Source organism: Aquarana catesbeiana, linkage group LG05, assembly GCF_042186555.1.
Source record: "Aquarana catesbeiana isolate 2022-GZ linkage group LG05, ASM4218655v1, whole genome shotgun sequence".
Lineage (NCBI taxonomy): Eukaryota > Metazoa > Chordata > Amphibia > Anura > Ranidae > Aquarana > Aquarana catesbeiana.
This window is the reverse complement of record NC_133328.1, coordinates 44,988,981-45,002,153: the sequence shown is the minus strand read 5'-3', so window position 1 is coordinate 45,002,153 and position 13,173 is coordinate 44,988,981. Positions and strand designations below refer to the sequence as shown.

At 46.4% G+C, this 13,173-nt stretch overlaps 1 protein-coding gene across 2 annotated transcripts in view; it reads left to right on the top strand.

Moving 5' to 3' along the window:
- Window positions 1-13,173, top strand: part of LOC141144213 (uncharacterized) — a 731,403-nt gene that overhangs the window by 44,409 nt on the left and 673,821 nt on the right. The gene's annotated exons all lie outside the window — the stretch shown is intronic.

The following is a 13,173-nucleotide window of genomic DNA, read 5'->3' as shown; positions in this document are numbered from 1 at the left end:
GCTTAAGAAAACTGTATACAGTGAGACACACACTCACCGGCCACTTTATTAGGTACACCTGTTTGATTGCTTGGTAACACAAATTGCTAACTGGCCAATCACATGGCAGCAACTCAATGCATTTAGGCATCTAGACATGGTGAAGACGACTTACTGAAGTTCAAACCGAGCATCAGAATGGGGAAGAAAGGAGATTTAAGTGACTTTGAACGTGGCATGGTTTTTGGTGCCTGAGTATTTCAAAAATGACTGATCTCTTGGGATTTTTACACACAACCATCTCTCGAGTATTACAGAGAATGATTTTGAAAAAGAGAAAATATCCAGTGAGCAGCAGTTGTGTGGAGGAAAATGCCTTGTTGATGTCAGAGGAGAATGGGCAGACTGGTTTGAGATGATAGAAAGGCACCAGTAACTCAAATAACCTCTCGTTACATCCAAGGTATGCAGAATACCATCTGTGATCGCACAACACATCGAACTTTAAAGCAGATGGGCTACAGCAGCAGAAGACCACACCAGGGGCCACTCCTGTCAGCTAAGAACAGGAAACTGAGGCTACAATTTGCACAGGCTCACCAAAATAGGACAATAGAAGATTGGAAAAACGTTGCCTGGTCTGATGAGTCTCGATTTTTAGCTGCAACATTCAGATGGTGGGGTCAGAATTTGGTGTAAACAACATGAAAGCATGGATCCATCCTGCCTTGTATCAATGGTTCAGGCTGGTGGTGTAATAGTGTGGGGGATACTTGGCACGCTTTGGGCCCCTTAGTAACAATTCGGCATCTTTTAAAAGCCACGGCCCACCTGAGTATTGCTGACCATGTCTATCCCTTTATGACTACAGTGTACCCTTCTTCTGATGGCTCCTTCCAGCAGGATAATGCACATGTCACAAAGCTCCAATCATCTCACCACTGGTTTCTTGAACATGACAATGAGGTCTCTGTACTCCAATGTCCTCCACAGTCACCAGATCTCATCCAATAGAGCACTTTGGGATGTGGTGGAACGGGAGATTCACATCATGAATGTGCAGCCGACAAATCTGCAGCAACTGTGTGATGCCATCATGTCACTATGGACCAAAATCTCTGAGGAATGTTTCCAACACCTTGTTGAATTTATGCCACGAAGAATTAACACAGTTCTGAAGGCAAAAGGGGGTCCAACCCGGTACTAACCAGGTGCACCTAATAAAGTGGCCAGTGAGTATAGACTTTAAAGCTGAACGCCAGGTGTGAAATTTTATTGCATAGTTATATTGATCCAGCTTGGACCAATATAATTATACCTATTCCATACCTGTGGGACCGCCCTAGAAGCGGAGAATCACTGTAGTAGTCACCAGTCATCACTAGTACAGTGTTCCCTGCTGTCTTTTGGATCCCATGATGAGCAACCTCCTCTGCTGCAAAGTGACCACAGCGAGTTGCTCGGTCGGCATAGGCGCCATTGACTGAACGCCTTCTATTTTTTTCAATTAATTCAAGGCATTCTCTGATTGGACGAGGAGGAGATTGTGACGTCACCAGCCCACCTTCCTAACATGTCTAATCAAAGAACTCCTTGAATTCATTGAGAAAAATACAAGGCATTCTGTAAATGTCACCTTTACTGAATCAGTGACCCCCTGTGAGTACTATGCAGCAGGGAAGCCACTTGGCTCAGTACCCGGAAGAAGGTGGCGATAATTGTAGTAGCAGCAGCTACTTCAGTGATTTTCAGCTTTACCAGGGATCCCACAAGTATGTACAATCCTGCTCAAAAGTTTGCATACCCTGGCAGAAATTGTGAAAAGTTGGTATTAATATTGAAAATATGATTGATCGTGCCAAAAAACTGTCTTTTATTTAAAGTAGAGTTCCGCTGAAAAAAAATTTAATAGTCAATAGCTACAAATACTGCAGCTGCTGCAGCGCGATGTCCTCACCCAGTGCCGACCCGTCCCTTAGCTCCCGGGTGGAGGCCCCCGGCATCTTCAGTAAGGGAATCAGGAAGTGAAGCCTTGCGGCTTCCCAGCCTGGTTCCCTACTGCGCATGCGCAAGTCGCTGTCAAAAACCATGAATCAGACTGGGACAGAAGTACAGTTAAGTCACACTTGCTTAATAATAAAAAGGTAAACAAAACATAGCCAGAGTTCAGGAAGCGGAACGGATAGTCAGACAAGCCAAAACATCAGGGAGCCAGAGAAGAGCGTAGTAGAACAGCAAGCAGGATCTGGAGCCAGAAGGAATGTCAGCTAAGCGAGTCTTTAACAGGAACACAGGAGAGCATCTCTAGAGATGTGACTAAGGCGAAGGCAGAGATCATCTGGGCTGGACGGCTTAAGTAGGCAGGACTGATGAGCAGGATATCATCAACAGGTGAGTCACTGTGGAGAGATAGGAGCTGGCAATTAGCCGACAGCTGAGCGGCCAGCTCAGAGAAGGAAGGGCTGAGCCCAGCCCTGACTGTCGCGCTGCGTGTCCTGAGTGGTCCCTGCTGTCTTCTGGGACCTGTGTGTCTCCCAAAAGACAGCGGAGGGAACGGAGGAGGGGCCAGACATGGCGTAGATCGCCGCAGATTCTGCGGCGATCTATCGCCGGAAGGGGGAGCAAGTACCTGTATTAGACAGGTATCTGCTCCCCCCTCCCCCCTAAAAGTTGCCATATGTGACAGCGGAGGGGGGAGGAACCAGATAAGCGGAAGTTCTATTTTTGGGTGAAACTCCGCTTTTAAGGATAGCATTCACATGAAGCAATTTATTATCACATCATTTTTTGGATCCTTTTTAAATCCTAATGATAACAGAAATCACCCAAATGGCCCTGATAAAAAGTTTACATACCCTGGAATGTTTGGCCTTGGTACAGACACAGAAGGTGGCACACAAAGGTTAAAATGGCAATTAAAGTTTAATTTCCCACATTTGCGGCTTTTTAAATCACAATTAGTGTCTGTGTATAAATAGTCAATGAGTTTGTTAGCTCTCACATGGATGCACTAAGCAGGCTAGACACTGAGCCATGAGGAGGTAGAAAAGAACAGTCAAAAGACCTGCGTAACAGGGTAATGAAACTTTACAAAGGTGGAAGAGGATATAAACAGATATCCAAAGCATTGAATATGCCAGTCAGTACTGTTTAATCACTTATTAAGAAGTGGAATATTAGGGGCTCTTTTGATACCAAGCCAAGGTCAGGTAGACCAAGAAAGACTGTAGCCACCACTGTGGGAAGAATTGCTCAGGATACAAAGAAAAACCCCACAGGTAACCTAAGGTGAAATACAGGCTGCTCTCCAAAAAGATGGTGTGGTTGTTTTTAAGGAGCACAACTCAACGATACTTGAAGAAAAAAGAGCTGCATGGTTGAGGTGCCAGAAGGAAACCTTTACTGCGCCAATGCCACAAAAAAGCCAATGAGGCATGTCAAGGTGTTGTTGGGCATATTGTAACAAGGCTTTGTTTGTGGAACTTGTACAGGAAAAGCTTCTTGTGTTTTGTTAACCCCAAAAAAGAAAATACAGATTATTAAAAATTAAAAACCTAAAATTGTCACTGCCGGCCTCAATATTACAGGCTGGCATACAACACTGTAAATCCTTTCTAAAAACGAGCAGTGTAAATAGCTTTTTAGAGCGGTCTTCAGTCCGGTCACGTGACTCGCGGCCGCTTTTCAGCTCCGAGACGCGGCTACTGCAGGAGGAGTCGGGCGGACACGTGATCTCCCTGGCTGACGTCAGAGGGAGATCACGGTCCCTCCTGCAGTAGCCGTGTATTGGAGCTGAAAAACGGCCACGAGTCACGTGACCGGCCTGAAGACCGCTCTAAATAGCTATTTACACTGCTCGTTTTTAGAAAGGATTTATACAGTGTTGTATCTCAGCCTCGAATAGAGCGGCTGGCAGTGAAAAAATAGCAAACACTTTAACCGTTAGCATGTTGCACATATCGTTAAAAGTCTCATTTGTGAATTTAGGAATGTTGGTGCCTTTCTATACATTCCTGGCATCAGACGCATACAAAAATTCTACTAGACTTTGCTGCCATGGCAGTAGTACAGCCTGGAGACCCCCTTTATTTACAGGCTATCTTGTGTGACAGTATCAAGCTTGTGCAATTATCTATGCAAAAACATGACTCTGGAAATGATTGTAAATTGTTGGTCAGGAAATGACAGCGCCTGCTGGGTCTTGTAGTTCACCCTTGGCTGTGTTTTGCCTGTTAGGGAGTTTTACAGAGAAATGGTTAATGCCGGTTAATCGCTGCGGCAATGCAATAAAATTGCAGTTGAGTTGTATGAGAAGGACTGGTAATTGCCTCTTATAATGCAGTGACTTACTCGGTGGCCATGAATCAGCCTGTAAATTGTGGGGAAATGATGTGCATAGTTATTAGCACTGCCAGATCATGTATCAACTAACACAATGCAATACCACTGCGGTACTCTTTCTTCTTTTGTTCTGTAACGGCACACGCAGCCTCTTTGTACACTGGGGCTTGTTTAAAGGGGACCTGTCATCAGGGGCGGACTGATAACTCATGGGGCCCCCGGCCAATAGGAGATTATGGGGCCCCCAGGCTATCAGAGATTATGGGGCCACACAGTATACACACACACAGTATACAATCACACAGTATACACATACATGTACACACAGTATACACAGACAGATGTAAAAAAAAACACAGATTTATACAAACTGTCCCTGGTTTTACTGAGGCTGGCAACCCTGATGGGGCCCTCTAGTGGCCCAGGGCCCTCGGGCAGTGCCCGAGTTGCTCAATGGTCAGTCCGCCCCTGCCTGTCATTATGCCTATTCAGGTCAAGGTGACAGGTTCTCTTGAAAGGAAAGCCCCCCATTCCTCTTCTACATACAAATTTATATAGTTGTGCTCATAAGTTTAAATACCCTGGCAGAATTTATGATTTCTTGGCCATTTTTCATAGAATAGTATTTATAATCAATAGGGTTGCACCAATACCTTTTTTTTTATCAGCGAGTACAAGTACTGATACTTTGCAGTGTAATTTGCACCAATACAAAAAAAAAAAGTGCAAATAGCACTGAAAAGAAGTGGGTGTGTTGCAAACAGATCACAAGCTCATGCAGGGAGACGGCAGCGTGCCAGCGAGGCACCGTGACCCACAGGCTCAACAGCCGACTCCGCTGAGCCCAGCAGAATGAACGGACGCCCCCAACCCTGGAGCCCAATGGATGCCAGATTGATGGATGGAGCTGGCAACGGCCGGCCGGAATTGACAGCTGTGGTCAGGGCTCCTCACCGCTGGCCAGGGGAAACGCCAGGAGTAGGAGGAAGTGCTCCACTATGGAGACAGTACTGTGTGGGCAACCAACGAGGAAGAGCCAAATGATCCGTGAATTGTAAGCTCGCCGCCCGCCCCCAGGAGCCCCTTGGCCAGAAGCACCCTCCCACACTACCAGGCCCAGCAGAGCCAACCATGAAACCTGCGAGCCACATTGCCCCACCAGCACACCACCACCTCCACGCACAGGCCTGCGATCCATCCACCCACCCAATGTCACCAGTCTGTTTAGTCCTCAGCAGCACAAAGTATCGGCTGCGGTATCGGAAGCATTTGGGTGAGTACCGATACTCGCTCAAATGCCTGGTATCGGCACTGATACCGATACTGGTATTGGTAACGGTGCATTTCAATCAACTGTGTTTACTCTTTTTAAATCATAATGACAACAGAAACTACCAAAATGACCCTGATCAAAAGTTTACATACCCCAGTTCTTAATACCGCGTATTGCCCCCTTTAACATCAATGACATCTTGAAGTCTTTTGTGGTATTTGTGGATGAGGCTCTTTATCTTCTCAGGTGGTAAAGCTGCCCATTCCTCTTGGCAAAAATCTCCAGTTCCTCTAAATTCTTGGGCTGTCTTGCATGAACTGAACGTTTTGAGATCTCCCCAGAGTGGCTCAATGATATTGAGGTCAGGAGACTGAGATGGGCACTCCAGAACCTTCACTTTACTCTGCTGTAGCCAATGACAGGTGGTCTTGGCCTTGTGTTTTGGATCATTGTCATGTTGGAATTTCCAAGTACGTCCCATGCGCAGCGTCCTGGCTGATGAATGCAAATGTTCCTCCAGTATTTTTTGATAACATACTGCATTCATCTTGCCATCAATTTTGACCAAATTTCCTGTGCCTTTGTAGCTCACACATCCCCAAAACATCAGTGATCCACCTCCGTGTTTCACAGCAGGAATGTTGTACCTTTCACCATAGGCCTTGTTGACTCCTCTTCAAATGTAGTGTTTATGGTTATGGCCAAAAAGCTCAATTTTGGTCTCATCACTCCAAATGACTTTGTGCCAGAAGGTTTGAGGCTTGTCTCTGTGCTGTTTGGCGTATTGTAAGCACGATACTTTGTGGCATTTGCGTAGTAATGGCTTTCTTCTGGCGACTCGACCATGCAGCCCATCTTTCTTCAAGTGCCTCCTTATTGTGCATCTTAAAATAGCCACACCACATATTTTCAGAGAGTCCTGTATTTCACCTGAAGTTATTTGTGGGTTTTTCTTTGCATCCCAAACAGTTTTCCTGGCAGTTGTGGCTGAAATCTTAGTTGGTCTACCTGACCGTGGTTTGGTTTCAACAGAGCCCCTCATTTTCCACTTCTTGATTAGAGTATTGGTTATCTTTTTACATCCCTTTCCTGTTTTATACAGTTCAACTACCTTTTCCCGCAGATCCTTTGACAATTCTTTTGCTCTCTCCCATGACTCAGAATCCAGAAACGTCAGTGCAGCACTGGATGAAAGATGCAAGGGTCTGTCAGGGGTCCAGAAACTCATTGACCTTTTATACACACCTACTAATTACAAGCAAACAGATCACAGGTGAGGATGGTTTAATAGCCATTCAAACCCCTTTGTGTCAACTTGTGTGCATGTTATCAGGCCAAAATCACCAGGGTATGTACACTTTTGATCAGGGTCATTTGGGTAGTTTCTGTTGTCATTATAATTTAAAAAGATTAAACACAGTTGATTGATAATAAATGACTTCAGCCAAACACTAACCATGAGTGAAAGAAATGTTTTTGTGTTATCATTCATATTCTCTAAAAAAATGGCCAGGAATTGATAAATTCTGCCAGGGTATGTAAATTTATGAACACAACTGTACCTTTGCCTTACTTCCCTTCTGCTCTGTTAATTTTGTGCATTGATATTGTGTAGTGCAATTCATTTTGAATAGCACCCCAACACACTTTTTCCATACACTTGCGCTGCAGCGCACTAATGTATACACACAGTTCCCCATTGTCCCTAATTTGGAGCACAGTCCCTCTGTCCTTCTTTCCTCATTTGGCCCTTATTTTGGTATGATTTATATATCGTTGGATATAAAATGCACTTTTATCTTTGAAAAGTGTTTCCCAGTGATAAACCTTTCATCCAATTTCTAAATTGCTGCATTTGTAAATTTCAACAGCCAATATAAAGGAATAGAAGTGGTAAAAAAAAAAAAAAAACACTAGTGGGTTTAACTAATCATCTTTTTTTTTTTTTTGTATAATTCTCCTTTAACCACTTCCCATCCGGGCCAATTCTCGAACTTCGCTCCTACATGTAAAAATCATAATTTTTTTTCTAGAGAATTACTCATAACCCCCAAACATTATATATGTTTTTTTTTAGCAGCGACCCTAGGGAATAAAATGGTGGTCGTTGCAACGTTTTATGTCACACGGTATTTGCGCAGCAATTTTTCAAAAAAAATATTTAATGAATAAAAAAAAAAAAACATTGAATTTAGTCCAATTATTTTGAATAACGTGAAAGATGATGTTACGCCGAGTAAATAGATACCTAACATGTCACGCTTTAAAATTGCGCACGCTCGTGGAATGGCGCCAAACTTTGGTACTTAAAAATCTCTATAGGCGACGCTTAAAATGTTTTTTTTATAGGTTACTTGTTTAGAGTTACAGAGGAGGTGTTGGGCTAGAATTGTTGCTCTTGCTCTAATGCACGCAGCGATACCTCACATGTGTGATTTGAACGCCGTTTACATATGTGGGTGCGACTTACGCATGTGCTCGCTTCTGTGCGCGAGCACTTGGGAACGGGGCTGCTTTCAATTTTTTTTTTTTTTTATTCTTAATTTTACTATTTTTTTAACTTTTATTTTTTACACTTTCTCTTTAAAAAAAAAATCTCTCCTTCAGCCCGTGTCCCCGGCATTGTTTACTTCCGCTGGCCCGGACATGACCTTATATCATGCGTCCGGGCCTCTGAGGTTCATAGAGGGACCATCTGGTCACCGGAAATCTCCGCTCAACTTCCGGTGGCGACCAATTCGTTCTCCGGCTCGCCGATCGCAGGGGCGAGCTGGGAGAACCATCGGAGGGCGGTGGGAGTGTGTGTGTGTGTGTGTGTGTGTGTGTGTGTGTGTGTGTGTGTGTGTGTGTGTGTGTGTGTGTGTGTCCCCTTCCGCTGCCTGTAAGAACGATCAAGTGGGTGAACTACTGCTATGATTGTTCATAAGGTGCACAGAATCGCCGGCTCAAAAAGATGATATCTGGATGATGCCTGCAGCTTCAGTCATCATTCAGATATCCCCACTCAAATTCCAGGACTTCATATGATGGCCTATGGGCGGGAAGTGGTTAAGGGGGTGTGGCAAGGGGTGTGTCCTATGCCTACATACTTTTGCTAGTAGGTGTCCCTCGATCCCATTTCAAAAAGTTTGGGGGGGTATACATATGCACCCTTTTTCTGTGCAATAGACAGCCCATCCACATGAATGGGTTGCTTACCGCAAAACACAAGTTAATACGTGTACGCTAAGGCAGCGCAACAGCGTGAATTAGTCCTAAGACTGGGTTCATATTTGTGCGTTCTTGCAACACACAAAAATGCGCATCACTTTTGCAGGTGCATGGCTGTGCCATTCATTTTAAATAGAAAAAAAAAGGTTCCTGCACATCTTTTGGGCGAATTTCATGCACAGGGCAGCCCATTGAAACGAATGCACCGTCGCACCTGCATAAGTGTGAACAGAGCTTTAAGGTCGGATCTTTTGTGCAACAATATACACAGCATACACACACACAGTGCAAGATAACAAAACATTTAGGTTTCATTTCCCATGCCTAGGTGCAGGAAATGCGTATGCGTGCTGTATATAATAAAACAGAAAGGTGGCGGAGTATAAAATATCCACTTGCTGAGTCATTTATAAATTAAAAAATCCTTAACCCCTTCCCGACCTGCCCTGACATCCAACTGGGGGTCTATGCCTATACAGCTCGGTCGCCATGCTGGGAGCATGCTCTCAGCACAGAAACCCTGGCCATCCATGGACTCATATGTGTGACATGTGGGCGTTAAGGCCGATCCTCTTAGCGATACATGGTTAAAGGGAAAGGAAAGGTATCATACCTGGTAAATGTTGCTTCCCCATTGCTTTGATACTCTCTGTAGACATTTCTACTAAATTGCCATCTAAATAAATTTCTTTAAGTTTTTCTACACCTTCAGGCGACTGTAAAGCTTTGGAGGGTTCATGAGCGTCTGCCGACCTGTTGAATCCCTTAGCACAGTAATGCCACTTGCTACCGTCCATATCTCCAGGGCGTTGTCGGCCAGCAGAGAGTTCACTCTCTGCAACAGTGTTCGAGACAGTGGATAGAGCCGGAGCTTTGTGGTCACCTGACCACGTAAAAACACTCAAAAAATTTATTTCAAAGGCGATTTAGTAGAAAATATCTGTGGGGAGTATTAAAGCAATGTGGAAGCAACATTTATCAGGTATATAGTTGTGTTCCTTCCATTTTAAATACGTACACAGGGAGCTAGCTGATAGAAGAGGTTCCAGTCTCCAGCTGACTGCTGCTTAAGCACTCGCTTATCTCTTGTCTTTTCGAGGAATGTGTGTGAAGAGACTATATACAAGTGTAGCGCTACCCCCCCCAGGAGCTACTGGCGAATAAGGGATTCCCCACCTTGCACAGCTAGGTACACAGAACTTTCCACAGCACTCTTGAGTCAAGAAACAGTCCTTGCTGCTTTCCTCTTGTTTTTATTAGGGATATTGAACTTGGATGGGGTTAAGGGTATCATGGGATGCCCACTTGACTTTAGCAGAACTTTTTAGGGGCAACTTTTTCTGAAAACAGTCTATTTACACTCCTCATCTTCTTCCAGCACAACACTTGCTTGAAGCACTATGACTCCCAGGACCAGCTGGCACACTATTAGGTGATCTGACAATAGGGCTCAGTCAGATTTCAGCAAATGCCCTATACAGGCAGGGACCGCGGGCCCCTTGGTTGTGTAGCAAAGTCTTAGTGCCCATCTGCCCTTCTGTGGCTACTGATACCAACACCACCTCTTCAGGCACTGCCAGCTCACTTGGCTGCAGCTGCCCTTTTCTCCAGCCCTCCTGGCTAAGCTTCCACAGTCCTTCCGAACTAACTCTGCATCAACCTCAGACTGCTCACCCAGTCCTCTGTCCTCCCCGACTGTAACACTCACCTGGCTGTCTTCTGCTTGGAGATCTCCCAGACATGCTCACAGGCTCCCACTGTCCTTACACCTGCTCCCGTGCCACTGGACAGGATTCCTCCTTGAGATATCAGAGGATCCCTCCTGCACCCAAGGTCACCCCCCCCCCCCCAGACTAGGGGGTTACCCTCAAGGGCCCACCGACCGCCTCCTAGCACTTCATATCCAACTTCCACCCGAACTTTCCTGACCCAGAGTATTTGAGGGGGCCTGTCCCCTGCCAACTCATCTGTTGGGGATTGGTCAGGGCCCTCAGGAATACTTCAGGCAGCTCCTCCTAACCTCCCTTCTATTCTTCTGGAGGTTTCAAGCAAGTTCCAGAAGTAGGGGGAGGTATCAGAGACGCTGCCTGCTGAGTCATACCAGCCCTCCCTGGATCAATCACCCAACCCAGATTGTCACGTACCTGGTAGGTTGTGAGCCTGAAGTGCAGGAAAAGACCTCCCTTACAGCTCCCACTCCCGTTCCCCTGGAATGGAGACAGAGGGCCAGGAGTGAAGAGTGGTATGGGTGCCTGGCAGGATCAACAGTTGCTGAAAGTCCAGTAGTGGTGGCACCCTCTGGAGTCAGGAATCTGAGGAGTAGACTGAGGACAGAGACTGGAATGCAGGACTGGAACAACAGCAGAAGATAGCCTGGAACGCTGGACTGGAACCAGGAACAACAGCAGGTAATAGCCGACTGGAAGCTGGACTGGAACAACAGCAGAAGATAGCCTGGAACGCTGGACTGGAACCAGGAACAACAGCAGGTAATAGCCGACTGGAAGCTGGACTGGAACAACAGCAGAAGGTAGCCTGGAACGCTGGACTGGAACCAGGAACAACAGCAGGTAATAGCCGACTGGAAGCTGGACTGGAACAACAGCAGAAGGTAGCCTGGAACGCTGGACTGGAACCAGGAACAACAGCAGGCAATAGCAGACTGGAAGCTGGACTGGAACAACAGCAGAAGGTAGCCTGGAACGCTGGACTGGAACCAGGAACAACAGCAGAAGGTAGCCTGGAACGCTGGACTGGAACCAGGAACAACAGCAGGTAATAGCCGACTGGAAGCTGGACTGGAACAACAGCAGAAGGTAGCCTGGAACGCTGGACTGGAACCAGGAACAACAGCAGGCAATAGCAGACTGGAAGCTGGACTGGAACAACAGCAGAAGGTAGCCTGGAACGCTGGACTGGAACCAGGAACAACAGCAGAAGGTAGCCTGGAACGCTGGACTGGAACCAGGAACAACAGCAGGTAATAGCAGACTGGAAGCTGGACCGGAACAACAGCAGAAGATAGCCTGGAACGCTGGACTGGAACACAGCAGAAGGTAGCCTGGAACGCTGGACTGGAACACAGCAGAAGGTAGCCTGGAACGCTGGACTGGAACACAGCAGAAGGTAGCCTGGAACGCTGGACTGGAACACAGCAGAGGGTAGCCTGGAACGCTGGACTGGAACCAGGAACAACAGCAGGCAATAGCAGACTGGAAACTGGACTGGAACCAGGAACAACAGCAAGTAATAGCAGACTGGAAGCTGGTGCACACAGTGGAGGGTCAACAAGCCGGTGGTCAGTAACGGTCGGACAGCAGAGGTACCAGGGGTAATGCAGAGGGATGGTCAGGCAAGCCAAGAGGGTCTGGTGCAGGCAGATAGCAGGATCGTCAAACAGGAAGCCGGGTCAGATAACAGGATACACAGATCAGATCAGGTAACACTCACAGAACGCTGTAGAGCAGACAGCGGGGATGGAGTGTGACAGGCAGGTTTAAATAGCCCGCCTGACACCAGCAGGAGTGCGCGCGCGTGACCGCCCGTGCGTGACCGCACCCGTGAACGCACGCGCAATGGGACCCGTGGCCGAGTTCCCATGCGCCTGGGACGCCGGTTACTGGCAGGATCTTCATGACATTGCCCCCCCCCCCCCCCAAGGGGCAGCCTCCGGATGCCCCTTTGAAGAAATTTCTCTGGATGAGCTGTTTTAAAGGCTTGTAACAGGTCTTCAGCATGAATATTATCCTCTGGTTTCCAAGAATTCTCCTCTGGGCCAAACCCCTTCCATTTTATTAAAAATTGATTTTGGTTACCTCTTTTCCTGTGGTCCATGATAGCTTCCACCTCGAATTCCTCTTTCCCATCTACCAGGATTGGATCAGGAGGATCCGTACTTCGACCTGGAAATGGGTTGGTAATGGATGGTTTAAGCAAGGACACGTGAAAAACTGGATGTACATTTAGTGAATCCGGGAGTTCAAGTTCATATGCAACTTCATTAATTCTCCGTTTAACAGGGAACGGTCCAAGAAATTGGGGACCCAATTTCTTGGAAGGGCAGGCCAACCTGAGGTTTATGGTGGACAACCATACCTGATCTCCAGGTGCAAGTAAGAGCTCACCCCGCCTTTTTTTTATCGAAGGTTGCTTTGTTGTACTCCTGGGTTCTGGTCATGGTGTCCTGTAAAACTTGGTTGTTAGAGGTAAAGAAATCCAATTTCTCCTGGACTGCGGGTGCTGTGCATTCTGGAAGAGAATTAGGCAAAAATGAGGGGTGGAAACCATAATTCGCAAAAAACGGGGTCTGCTTGATAGCAGAATGAATAGAATTGTTATAAGCGAATTCGGCCAATGGTAAAACAGAAATC